General features: G+C 36.8%; 1 long non-coding RNA gene and 1 other non-coding gene across 2 annotated transcripts; one reads left to right on the plus strand and one right to left on the minus strand.

Annotated features, from left to right (window-relative positions):
- Nucleotides 1-1,095: 1,095 nt before the first annotated feature.
- Nucleotides 1,096-3,206, minus strand: LOC120249009. The gene is made up of 3 exons (XR_005532737.1): nucleotides 3,115-3,206; nucleotides 2,317-2,403; nucleotides 1,096-1,316 (listed from the first exon to the last, which is right to left on the minus strand). It is a non-coding gene; the product is annotated as an uncharacterized LOC120249009 (long non-coding RNA).
- A 6,955-nt stretch (nucleotides 3,207-10,161) lies between these two features.
- LOC120249013 lies at nucleotides 10,162-10,268 on the plus strand. The gene has a single exon (XR_005532739.1). It is a non-coding gene; the product is annotated as a U6 spliceosomal RNA (small nuclear RNA).
- Nucleotides 10,269-12,348: the final 2,080 nt, after the last annotated feature.

A 12,348-nucleotide genomic window follows, 5' to 3' on the forward strand; every position in this document is an offset into this window, starting at 1 on the left:
ACAATCAGATGGTATCTTTGTATTATTCATTTATGAATTTATTTATTTAGAGCAGAGAGGAGCATTCTGAGTGGAAGGATGAGCTTTTGCAGAGTTAAAGAGTGGTGCTTCATGTCTATCAGTATTACCTGGGGGTGGGGGAGGGTCTTATTCATGGGAATGTGCTCACATCCATGCTGGACATAGTTAGAGACCGTTTTCTCCAAAATTACCATAAATTTAAAAAATTCTGCTTTTATATTGTCAGCATGATCACTTCTATACTTCTAGTCCTTTTCAGAGTCGGTATGACACTAACATTAGACTAAGATTATGGATAGTTGGGAGGGTAGGAGTGTTTCAAAAATGAAATGAGATAATCAGAAATAAACAATATTCTTAATAAAAAAGACTATGAGCTGAAAAAGTTAGGAATACATTCAAATATTGTATTTAGTTTCAAACAATATAGAGAGCTTTCTTCAAATAAATTCATGTGAAAATGAATAAGATTTTAATACAATATAGTTCCAAAAAAGTTATGTGATTAATTAAGAAAAGGATACAAACACAGACAGCACTGATAGAGGTAAAATGGGATCAAGGGAGATCATAGATTCATTGTAATCTGCTGGTGTCCTCTACTTTCAATTTTTGTAACACTTTTTAGGAAATTTTGACTAACTCAGGTACATTCTGGGGACAATGTCTCCAATGGACCTGTGAGGTGAGGAGTTGTCACGGGATATGGGGTTGTTAGTTTTGGAGAAGGAATACAAACACAGACAGCATTGACAGAGGTTAATACCTCTGTTAAATACCTAAAAATTTCAATTGGCATTTGTAGATCTATTGAAGGCTTACGGCTTTTTAACACGTGAAATAATATAAGCAACCACCAGTCCTTGGTTACTTCCTTTTGTTGGGTGACTAAATGGTCTTATTCATAAAAAAATTTTGAGTGGGTGAAAGTAAAATAGAGTGTTTGAGAAGGAGAGAGTGGTGGCTAATACTTTTCAAATCCAATCACCATCCTTGCATTTTAAATAAACTTGGAAGAAAATATGCCTCATTTAGTCTCCTTTTTATTTCCCAGGAGTTTCCCAAGGGCTGGTGCTTTGCCACCTCTGCACTAACCACAGAAAGAGGGAGAAGAGTCATACTGCTTGTGGTTATTACATTAGTGACAAGTGGCTGTCATCTTGGCGTGATGGTTGCCAGCCCATGTCCCAGAGCTGCCCTGAGTCATTTTCTTTTCATCTGACTTATTCCGTGAAGTTTTCAGAAAATGCAGCCTGATCATTAAAAGCCACTGGATCAGTCATGCAAATTTCTCCCTTTTAGATTAAAAGAAAATTAGATTGTAATAATCAAAATGAAGAAGAGAATAAAACAACATTAGGAGAGCATTGGACTGAAACTGGGTGGGTTTGAGCAAGTCCCTCCATCTCTCCTAAGACTTTGTTTCCCTAGGTGGGTTTGGATGTATCATCCCTAAGAGTTCCACTCAGTGATGTTATTTGGAATCTGTCACCTATTCTGGACAAGAGAGATTTCCTTTAACATTGATGACAGCCAGATCCTCTGTGATTTGTATCATTCCCTTAGTGTAGGACTGATATACCTCTACCTCAATAAGCTACATATGATAAATAAGGCATAAAAATCCTTCCAAATACTACTAGTTACTAATGACATTATCAGATTTTTGTGTAACATTTTCCACATCCATGTCCAAAACATTCTTATTTGATGGGCATACTAAACACATTAAATAAACAAAAGCAAATGAAATCAGTTCCATTATATAAAAGGTATTGAAGTTCATATGGGGTAGTGACAAGCCCTAGGTTGTAATGTGAGGTAGGCCCACAATTCTGATTTCAATTCAATTCAATTTCCATACTCTTTGTCAAATAAATGGATCTATAAAAGTGTCACTTATCATTGCAGTTATGTGACCTGTATGTAAGAGAGCTACTCTACCTGACTCTCTTTGTCTGCTGCTGCAGGGGACATAGATAGACTTTGCAGTAACTTTGATGATTTTCTGCTTGAATGTAGAATATGAGATTAGCAAAGAGAATTGTTAAAGGCAGTTGGCCTTTAGAGATATTTGGGTAATGTAATTTTCTTAGCGATTTGGAAAGCTGTCCAGGAAGATTTTTATATTATTGAGGTCCACAGGACACCAAGCCCTCTATTGGGCCATCCTGTTCACACCCCAAGGAAGCTGCAGTCCTGTGTCATCACCTGCAGAAGCAAATGATTCAGTCTATCCATTCCACTCCTTAGCTACAGTAACACAAAGCCCTGAGCTGATTTCTTCTGACTTACATGACTGTAATCTTTAATCCACCAGCTAGACAATCAGGTCAAGCACTCAGCATAATATAGCATGGATTGAGCAGAGAAGACTGAACACTGAAAAATAAGATGAAAGGGCAGGATTTGGCAAGTTTAGTGCCAAGAATCTCTCATATTTCTGTAACTCTGGAGTTAGGCTGAATAGTTTCAAATCTTGCCTTCCTACTACTATTAGTAGCAGTGTGAACTTGTACAAATGTAACTTCGCTGAGCCTGAGTTAATCCATCTGGATAATTTTGAAAATAAAGGTATGTATCTTAACCAGTTGTAGGTGAGGATTAAATGAGAAATCACACAAAGTACTTAATATAGTGCCAGGCACATGGGAATAACAGACAGACTTGCCATCCATTTATAATTCCCATGTAGTGACCAGAGACTCTTAATTAAAACATTATGAGTCATGTTAGAGAAAAAAACATGGTCTTTTTAATTTTTGCAGGGATAGTGTAGGTCTTAGGATTTTTTGGGAAATAGCATTTATCCCTTTGAAAAATAATAATTCTAAAGTATGGAGATAAATTATAGGTAATAGATCATATTTTCGAACTCATAAGTTGTCCTCACTTGGACACTAATTGGTGTCCTTGGAGAAGTTATTTTGCTTTTCCGAGCTTTTATAAAGGGAGATTTAGATGGTCTCCAATACTTCTAGGTCTAATAGCCTGTGATTCTCATGAATATATATACATGTATAAATGTATAGTCTATGTATACTTATTTATATTTATAAGTTATATATATATAATTATTTAAAAAGTAAATACCTCTTCTTTATGGAAATTCCTCTTTATAGCCTACCATCACATGTTGGGGACTTCCTCTTGGATAAATGACTGATTTGAGCACAGCCTCAGTCATCCTGAAAGAAGGGAAGATCCTCTGAGCCTAATGGATGCATGCTTGGACAAATATGAGGAAGTTCTATTTAGTGCAGTGGTTACTTTGCTTAGGGAGCTTGTCACCCTGGAGATAGTAGCTTTAACGTATAAAGTATATGAAAACTAGTTACCATTTATTGCTGACTTTCCACAAGCTAGTGCTGAGCTGCAAGCTTTACTGACACTACTTCATCCTCCCCACCCACCCCCAAACACAAACCCTGTCTGTTAGATATTATTCCCATTTTATAGTTGGGCATCCTGAAGTTAAGAGATGTTAGGCAACTTGACTACAGTGATGTAGGTAGTAGTGATGCCAGGATATAGGCTTGGGTCTTTCTGACAACTCCACTGATGCCCTGAACCTCCAGATTGTCTCCACAGAATGGTTTAAATATGTAATAGTTAAGAAGCCAACAAAATGTTCTGGAAAAAAACCTGCTAACTTTCTGAATTTGACATAAATCGTGTAATCTCTTTTTCTCCACTGTATCTCTGAACACCTTTGTCAACCCCTAGGTCAGATAAACCATGACTTGCTTTCATGAGGGAATGACTGTGTGTTTTTACCACTGCAGCCCCCACACTTAGCACAGTTTTGGAACATATTCAATATGTGTTGAATGATGAACATCCGAGATGCTAATTTATTCAGTAACCATTTATTGTGTACCTGTCATGAACAAGGCATTCTGAGAAATGTTCCTTTTCCTTCAGAAGATTATAATTTAGGGAAAGGAGGATAAGACATGTAATTTAGTGCTAAATGAAGTAGCATATTTTCCTTCAAGATAATCATTGCTCCTTTCAATCTTGAAATGTAGACTGGGCAATAATCAAATTATCCTGAACAACCTTTCATATTGCTTGACTTCTTTTTTTTAAATTAGCTTTTTATCTAATTTCTAAGTTCAGGAAGATATTCCTATGTATCTACTATCTAAAAAATTAAGCAATTACATTTTTTGCTAGGTTAACCATCTCTCTCATATCTATTCTTATCAGTATTGGGCAATCCTGCTGCCAGTACCATGGTTTAATCTATTTGTCTACTATATTAGTTAGAGTTCTATGTAGAAACAGAACCAGAAGGATGTTGAAATATATCTTTTTACTTACATTTTATTTATTTGTCATATTTAAATTTATATAGGAATTGGCTCCTGTGATTGTTGGTGTGGCCAAGTCTGAATCTGTAAGGCAGGCCGGTAGACTTAAAAGGCTTAAAACTAAAGGTACAGCATTGAGGCAGAATTCTTTTCTCTCAGGGAAACTGATTTTGCTCTTAAGCCCTTTGGACCTGATGGAAGACCACTCACATTTTTAAGGATAATCTCCTTTGCTTAAGGTCAACTGATTATAGATGTAAATCACATCTACAAAATATCTTCCACAGCAACACCCAGCCTAGTATTGGATTAATGGGGTACTTCATGGAACCAAGTTGGCACATAGAACTAATCCTCAAAATCACTATTGATAATATGAAGAAAATTGCCAAAATAATAGAATAAACAAGTTTTTTCATTTTTTGCAAACAGCAAAGGATTCTTTTTGTGGATTGTTGTATTAAACCTATCAATTAAGTTTTGGAGATCTGAAATTGCTAAGGGGAACCATACAGTTCTGAGAGATCAAGAGTTATGCTTTGATTCCAACAAACAAGTAAAAAATCGTGTCCTTCCAAGGAGTATCATGGCAAACACTTCCAGGAACTCTGTACTTCAAAATATACACTTAGAAACACTCCGTCTTTGTTAAGATTTCATTTCCACTTCTTCCAGCACTTCACAATCGTTCACCAAAGCAAACCCATATTTTTGTTGCTAAAGGAGTGAATCTAATATCCATAGTTCATCACCTGAAAGTTTCCTGTAAATCAGTCAAAAACCTCTTCAACTTTTCTTAGACACGTTTTTTAATTACCTTTCAATGTGAAGATGGGTACAGGTCCATTCTCTAAAGTCAAGACTAGTTCCCAATCTAGTTTAGTAATATTTCTATGCATCAATCTATGTGTTTCCGTGAAACCGTCTTTTAGTAGTTTTACATTAAAGAGTTCATTCTCAGAAACCACGTGCAAATCACACTTGATTTGGGGATTTCTTTCTTCTTCCAATTCTTAGTAAAATATGTCCTTGAAACTTGAATTTCATAGCCTGTGTAATCCAAAAACTATACCATTTTTTCCATCAATTCTGAGGGTAAAAAGGAGTTGGAGAGCTTAAATTTCATAGTTTCCAGGTCCATTTCTTTAAATGATAGGCTTTGCTTATTCTTCAGCATCTCAACACAGACGAACTCACGTTATTCCTTACTTTATTAGTTGCAACAACAAAAAATTTCTTCATTCACATATGCCACTTACTAGGTAAGTAAGCATATATTACTGAGGAACAAAATAAATGAAAAGTGTGTATTTGTGTCTGGGAAATTGGGTAAAATGAAGGGGTTTGCATTATAACAAGTCAACCTCAAATTAAACAATAGATATCCAATATGCCCTGTTGCCTCACCACCTCCTCTCTGGCCCTGTCTGTTTCTGGTCCTTCTCTTTCCTTTCTCCTGCTTCGCTCTTCTGCATTTATAGCCACCACTTCCTTTAAGGAGCCATTATAGCAACTTCTTCTCTTTTCTTACAGGAAACATCTTTCCCTACCTATATTCATCCTGACACCTGTACCCTTAGATTCTAATCTATCCGAAGGGAAATACAGACTTTTTAAAAATTTTTAAAGGTTTTCTTTATTTCTGAGAGAGAGAGACAGCGTGAGCAGGGGAGGGTCAGAGAGAGAGGGAGACACAGAATCTGAAGCAGCCTCCAGGCTCTGAGCTAGCTGTCAGCACAGAGCCTGATGCAGGGCCTGAACCCACAAATGGTGAGATCATGACCTGAGCCGAAGTCGAATGCTTAACCGACTGAGCCACCCAGGCACCCCGGGAAATACAGATTTTTAAAATCAGATATCCTATAATTATCATAAAGAACAATGAGATACTAAACACAAAGGCTGCCTAGTGAAAAGGGCACATATTTATTGCAAGTGATGGCAATAATGTGACCTAAAAAAAGCCTTTCACTCAGAAAGCATACACTGTCTAGATAAAGAAGCAACATTTTCTGTTCTATGGAAAGCTGCTCCTGAATCAAAGGAGAAAGTTCTTGACTAAAGGGAAAGGTCTTTCCATTTCACTTCTGTTTCAGCTATCCTTAGGGAGTGTTTCGTGTTTTTCCTCCTAACTCCTATATTCCTTACACAGAGTATAATACTCAACACTGTTGTTTGAGGCTATTGATAGATTTAATGATATTTTCATTCACTTAGCAAACATGCATACTTATCAGAATAACAGGGAATGGAGATGCAAAAGTAAATTAGGTATTTTGACTTCAAAGACATTACAGTCCAATGATTGTCATTGAAATAAATTATACCATTAAACGTGGTTTCAGTGCTATGATAAGCTTGTATTGTGTATACAGAGGGGTCACCAAAGAGGGTCTGGACAACTTTCACTGACAATGTTTGGGCACGAGTGGTGCAAGTCACTTTGAAAAATATAATTGTTATATGCTCTGGAGATAGACAATTAAACAGTGGGACAATGGAAAATGCTTTTCTAATGAATCAAGGAGCCTATTAGGTATAGGGCTGGTGTAGAGAAAGTTGAGAAATGGTAGAAAGGCAGAATAAAGATGAAGGTAGGGAAAGTTTTCTTAATTTATTGTCTACCATAACACACTCAAATTGGTAGCAGCAATTTTCCCAGAAGCATCTAGTGGAATTTTGCTATTTTCCAGCTTTGAGGATCATAGCTTACCAAACTGGCACTAACAGAGTATGCGATAATTGGGAGTATGTAAATGGTGGATCAGTGAGCAGGCTATTAGTGGTTATTATGTGGAATCAGGTTAAGATAACTTACCTGATGCTAGTATGCCAAGGAGTCACTGGCTGGACACAACAGAGGCTCCACGAGTTATTGTTCAGCAAAATATTCATATAGTGTTATTGGCAATTTCAGTTTCACCTTGAGAAGATTTGTAAGCCACAGATCTGTTACTGAATTGTAATTCTGTACAGGGTAAACTTCTCTATTCTAATGCATTTAATAAAAAACAAAGCGCAGGCTGGCATTGTATTACTGAAGTATTACTGGGGTATTATATTATTGAAACATTACTAAAATATTATCAAGTTACAATTGTATGTACCAGCTTTAGTGAGGGACTCAGCATGGGACAGTTTATAAAACTGTCAGATCTGAGAGAGACTTTAGTGCACTATTTACTTGTGGGTTTTTAACTTTGTAACTTTATTATATAGGCTTCCATGGTCTCCATGGATAAACCACTTGATCTTTTTGCACTGGGGCCTTGAAATCTACCAATAGGAAGAGTAAATTAGACAACACTAGATCTGAGATTCTATGATTCCAGACAATGGGATAAGTAGAGTGGGTTTTTTTTTCCCCCTTCCATAGAGCAGATGAGAGAGTACTTTGCTAGACAAAAAGCCCACTTACATTGGTTTCTCATCTCATGACTTCCTCCCAGACTCTACTGAGTGGAATAGACATTTAGTAGGTCCTTGTTGACTGAGTAATGATCTTTCTGGATGGTCAGGAGCCCTTAGAGATTTTTGCAAGTATTCTCCTGATTGGGACCCCGGGGTATTAAAGGAAGATGTCCCATTTTGTCAGTGATGTTTCTTTTATGATACATTTAAAAGCATGGATTTCACTTTTGGGGCATGAGTAGTTATTTTACTCAGGCATTTTCCTGGAATAAATTCAAACTACTGTAATTGGAAATTTTTTTCTGTTGTAACTATGTTATAGAGCCTGGGACATGGGTTTATTCTTATAAATGGAAAAGTAAAGTAATTCAGGCCAAGAAGATTCATGTTTGAAAGAGAACCTAGTGGAAATATCACACCATCCCACCTCAGAAACTTGATGAATAAATACTCAGGGATAGAAACAGAAACCACAGGCAATAGAAAGGCACTGAACCATAAGGAGGAAGAATGTAAAAGGAAGGGCCTGAATCCTGACCATAGAAGGAGTCACAAAAATCTCCCTTTGTGTAGTTCCACAGAGTTTGTTGGAAAGGGAAATGAGTGATGGAGGATCTTTTAGTTTCCAATTTCACTGAAAATTTGCCAGTTGCTTATGGCTAAAACAGAAAAGGAAAAATCAAAGCAAGGATGAGGACAAAAGGGGGAAATAGCTTTCAGCTAGTATTTTTGTTTGTTTTAATATACAGTGTCTGGCACGAAGCCACATGTGTATCACTGAGTATGGTGGATGAAGTAGGAATATAAAGATAAAAATGGAGAGTCATTTTAGAGGAGAAGCTTAAGAGTTTTGGGGGCACGTTCAGAAAAATCTGTTAATAGCTTCTTAGCCTTTTCACATCATTATGCACATCTCAAAAAAAGATAAAACTTGTCCCTATCACTGTGGTAGATGCTTGAAGGCAACCATTTTCAAGGGTGATAAGCCAGCTCTGGAACGTTAGCCACCCCATGGTCAAAGGAGTTAAATATTGTTTACCTAAAATGTAAATACCATGATAATAAATATATTACTGTGTTACCAAGATGAAAGGTTATAACAAAGAGACTCCAAAGGCAAGTGGAAATATCTCCATCAAGTCATAGGGCAGGTAGATAACTACTAATTCCCAAAGTCATATGGGTACCCAACTGACAAGGGTAGATCTGCCCTTCTCTGAGACATTGTAATCATCTCTATAGTTAAAGCTGGGTGGGTATGCGTCTAAGTTCTAGTTGACAGGAAATGGAGTAAAGTGTGGAGGTGGCCCACCCACTGCCTTATAGCTGTTGGTATCAGTGAAACACCCCGCCTCCACTCACAGTCCCTTTTGAGCAGGGGAGGGATAGAGGGAGAAGGGGAGAGAGAATCTTAAGCATGCTCCATGCACAACTTGGAGCCCAACACGGGCACAGTCTCATGACTATCAGATCATGACATAAGCTAAAAATGAGAGTCAGATGCTTAAATGACCAAGTCACCCAGCTGCCTCAGAGAATGAAGTTATTCTGTATGAATTTAGGATATACCTAAATCTCCTAATTCAATATTCTGGGACTAATATTGAAGTTGGCACGTTGATAAAGTTTATTAAGGGAATAAAAGCACATGGTAAGAAATGATAAGGTTTATTAATAAGATGTTTTATTATCTTTTTCGACTAAAATAAAATTTCCAGGTAGTTAGAAGACTAGCTGATGGACCATTTGGAATATGTTGCAAATGCAAATGGACTTTTATAAGGAAAGGATTGGGAAAAGTGAGTCAACCAGACAATTGCTACTATTAGCTATAGTCACTACAAATAGTGGCCTAAAGTCCATTTTTTAAAAATAGAAAGGCCTCTTGAACATTTTGACATAAGAAATATCCTACATTGAAACGATGGTTATGAATCACTCATGTCTCCTGCACTTTTAAGTGTCCTGAGGTAGAAAGAGTTGGCTGTCTGCTATATATTCGTGTTTCACCTTTATAGTGTAAATTTATTGCTGGGAAGTGGCTGTCCAGCCAGGACCACATTTCCTAGGTTCCCTTCAGGATTTCTGAGGTCATGTGACTAGAGTTCTGGCCAATAGAATGTGCACTAAAATGAGCATATCACTTTTAGGCTCCATCCATGAAAATCTCCTCTGTGGTCATCCATACGTTTTCTTTCTTCATCTGCCAGCTAGATATTGATGGTTAGGATGACTATGTAAGCATATGTTGAGCATGACAGACAGGTAGTTTCTGGAACTACCTAAGAACTTCTGTAAGAGGAAGAAACTGAAATAAACCTTTATTATGTTAAGTCACTGACATTTTTCTTTTCCGCCATAGGTAGAATTTACCTTGTCTAAGATACATCTTGATTCAAGAAACATTTGCTTTGTGCTCGCTTCGGCAACACATATACTAAAATTGGAACGATACAGAGAAGATTAGCATGGCCCCTGCACAAGGATGACACGCAAATTCATGAAGCATTCCATATTTTTGTAAAAAAAAAAAAAAAGATAAAAGAAACATTTGCTTTATGTCTTATATTTTAGTATGCTTAGTAAATTATCTTGCTTAAGGTATACATTAATAAATTCTTATATAAAGATTAGATTACAGGGGCACCTGGGTGGCTCAGTTGGTTGAGTGTCAAACTCTTGATTACAGCTCAGGTCATGATTCAAGTTTTATGAGTCTGAGCCCCATGTTGGGCTCTGAGCTGACAGTACAGAGCCTGCTTAGAATTCTCTTTCTCCCTCTCTCTCTTTCCCTCTCCTTCTCTCTCTCTCTTTCTCTTTCAAAATAAATAAATAAACTTAAATAAATTAGAGTTTATACATTGAGTTCTTTGAAAGAAAAGGTCAAGAATCCATTTTGAGCTTTTCTTATTATTGTAGTTGAAATTCAAGATTTTTTTGTGATAAATACAAATATGTCGAGTTGATTAATAAAATGAAATTAAAAAATAAAATTAATTTAAACATGCACCCCCTCTTCCCCTGCAAAGTGGTTAATAAAGTTTGGGTGGCCTAGGCACTCAGAGAGATAACAAAAAGTAGAGAAAAAGAAAACAATCATCTTTTTGTGCTGTTTTGTTCACAGGTTTATTTTGTCACTATGTGTCAGACCATTCATGATGCCATGAGGGATTATTGGGCTTTACTCTTTTCTTCCCTTCTTGGTCTCCACTTTCCTTCCTTCCTTGATTCACTTGCTTCAGTTCCTATCCTCTTTGCCTTTCTCTGCTGCTGGCTTAAGAGTCAGAAGCTTCCAATCAGCTTTAAGAAAAGGCAGTTCTAGAATTTGACAAACTTTGCCATGAAGCCCTGACCAGTAAGTTAGAAGGAAACTTGAATTGCACTGTGTCTACAACTTTATATCTCAAGATGGCTCCTGGGTGGGATATAGAACTTCACAAAACTCATCACCTGTCCCCTTTCTGGAGTTTCCCACAATCCTGACCCAGTTCTCTGTCCTGCTCAGCAGTAGTTTTAACATCTTTTCCTCTCTCTCTGTCTCTGTCTCTTTCAGCCTCTCTCTCTCTTTTTGTCTCTTTGCATTGAATCTTCAGCCCTGATCCTTCGCTTGTTTCCAAGTGAGTGCCTCAACAATTCAAGCGAAGTAGTCTCGTTTTCCTGTCAATACTGGACCCACTGGTCGGCTATTCTCTCTAGTAACTCTCCTCACCCCAAATCAACACCTATTATGTCTCTCCTTAGTTCAATTCCAGAACAAGCAATACTCCAGCTATTTCTTTTTTTCCTTGTTTTCTACTCATTTTCCTTCTCTTGGGAAGTCAAGTGAGCCTTCTCCATTTGATGATTCACTGGCTACTGCAGGGTTCTTTGTCAAAAGCCTACACTTATAATCTAATCTTTTGAAAATAGAATTCTGCATTCTTTATTTTTACAGTTGATTACTATTAAGCAAACATCCTCCCATGAATTAGCAATTTCATAATAGTGGAAATACTTAGGGAGTGAGTCAGCGAATGACCAAGTTGTCATTCTAATGTTATAAAGCTTGAAAGATTCAGTTAGTGGATAGTATTTAGTGTAACCCAGAGACATTGAATATTTTTAAAATATTTTAAAAAATAATGCAGGATACCAAGTAAGATGAAACAAATTCTCAAAAATGCTTAAATGATACAAAATTGATAGTCCTAAGAGGCTTTTTGATGATTACTGAGAAAATGTATCATCGATTGGGATGATACCATCATCCAAACAAACATTTATCATAATGCTGTAAAAGAAAAAAATTGTACTCAAAAAGTAAATCTACCCCTAGTTGATTAAATCACTCTACTTTGCTGAATTTTTATTTACTATCTATAAAATAAGAATAGTAACAGCTCTTTCTACATCATAGTGGTGGTTTGGAATCAAAGAAATGATATATGTTACAGTTAGAATCCTGTGGCAGGTTTACATCTTCCTATTTTGCTTATGCACATACCATCTGCTGAATCAAACTGTAATCCTACAGATAGCATAATATGTGCCTGGTTGACCATAGCACCCACACCAGTACCTTACCTGAAGAATAACCTTAATAAATAAATTTTGTTGTGAA

The sequence above is a fragment of the Hyaena hyaena genome, unplaced genomic scaffold, assembly GCF_003009895.1.
Source record: "Hyaena hyaena isolate Hyena2069 unplaced genomic scaffold, ASM300989v1 scaffold_622, whole genome shotgun sequence".
NCBI lineage: Eukaryota > Metazoa > Chordata > Mammalia > Carnivora > Hyaenidae > Hyaena > Hyaena hyaena.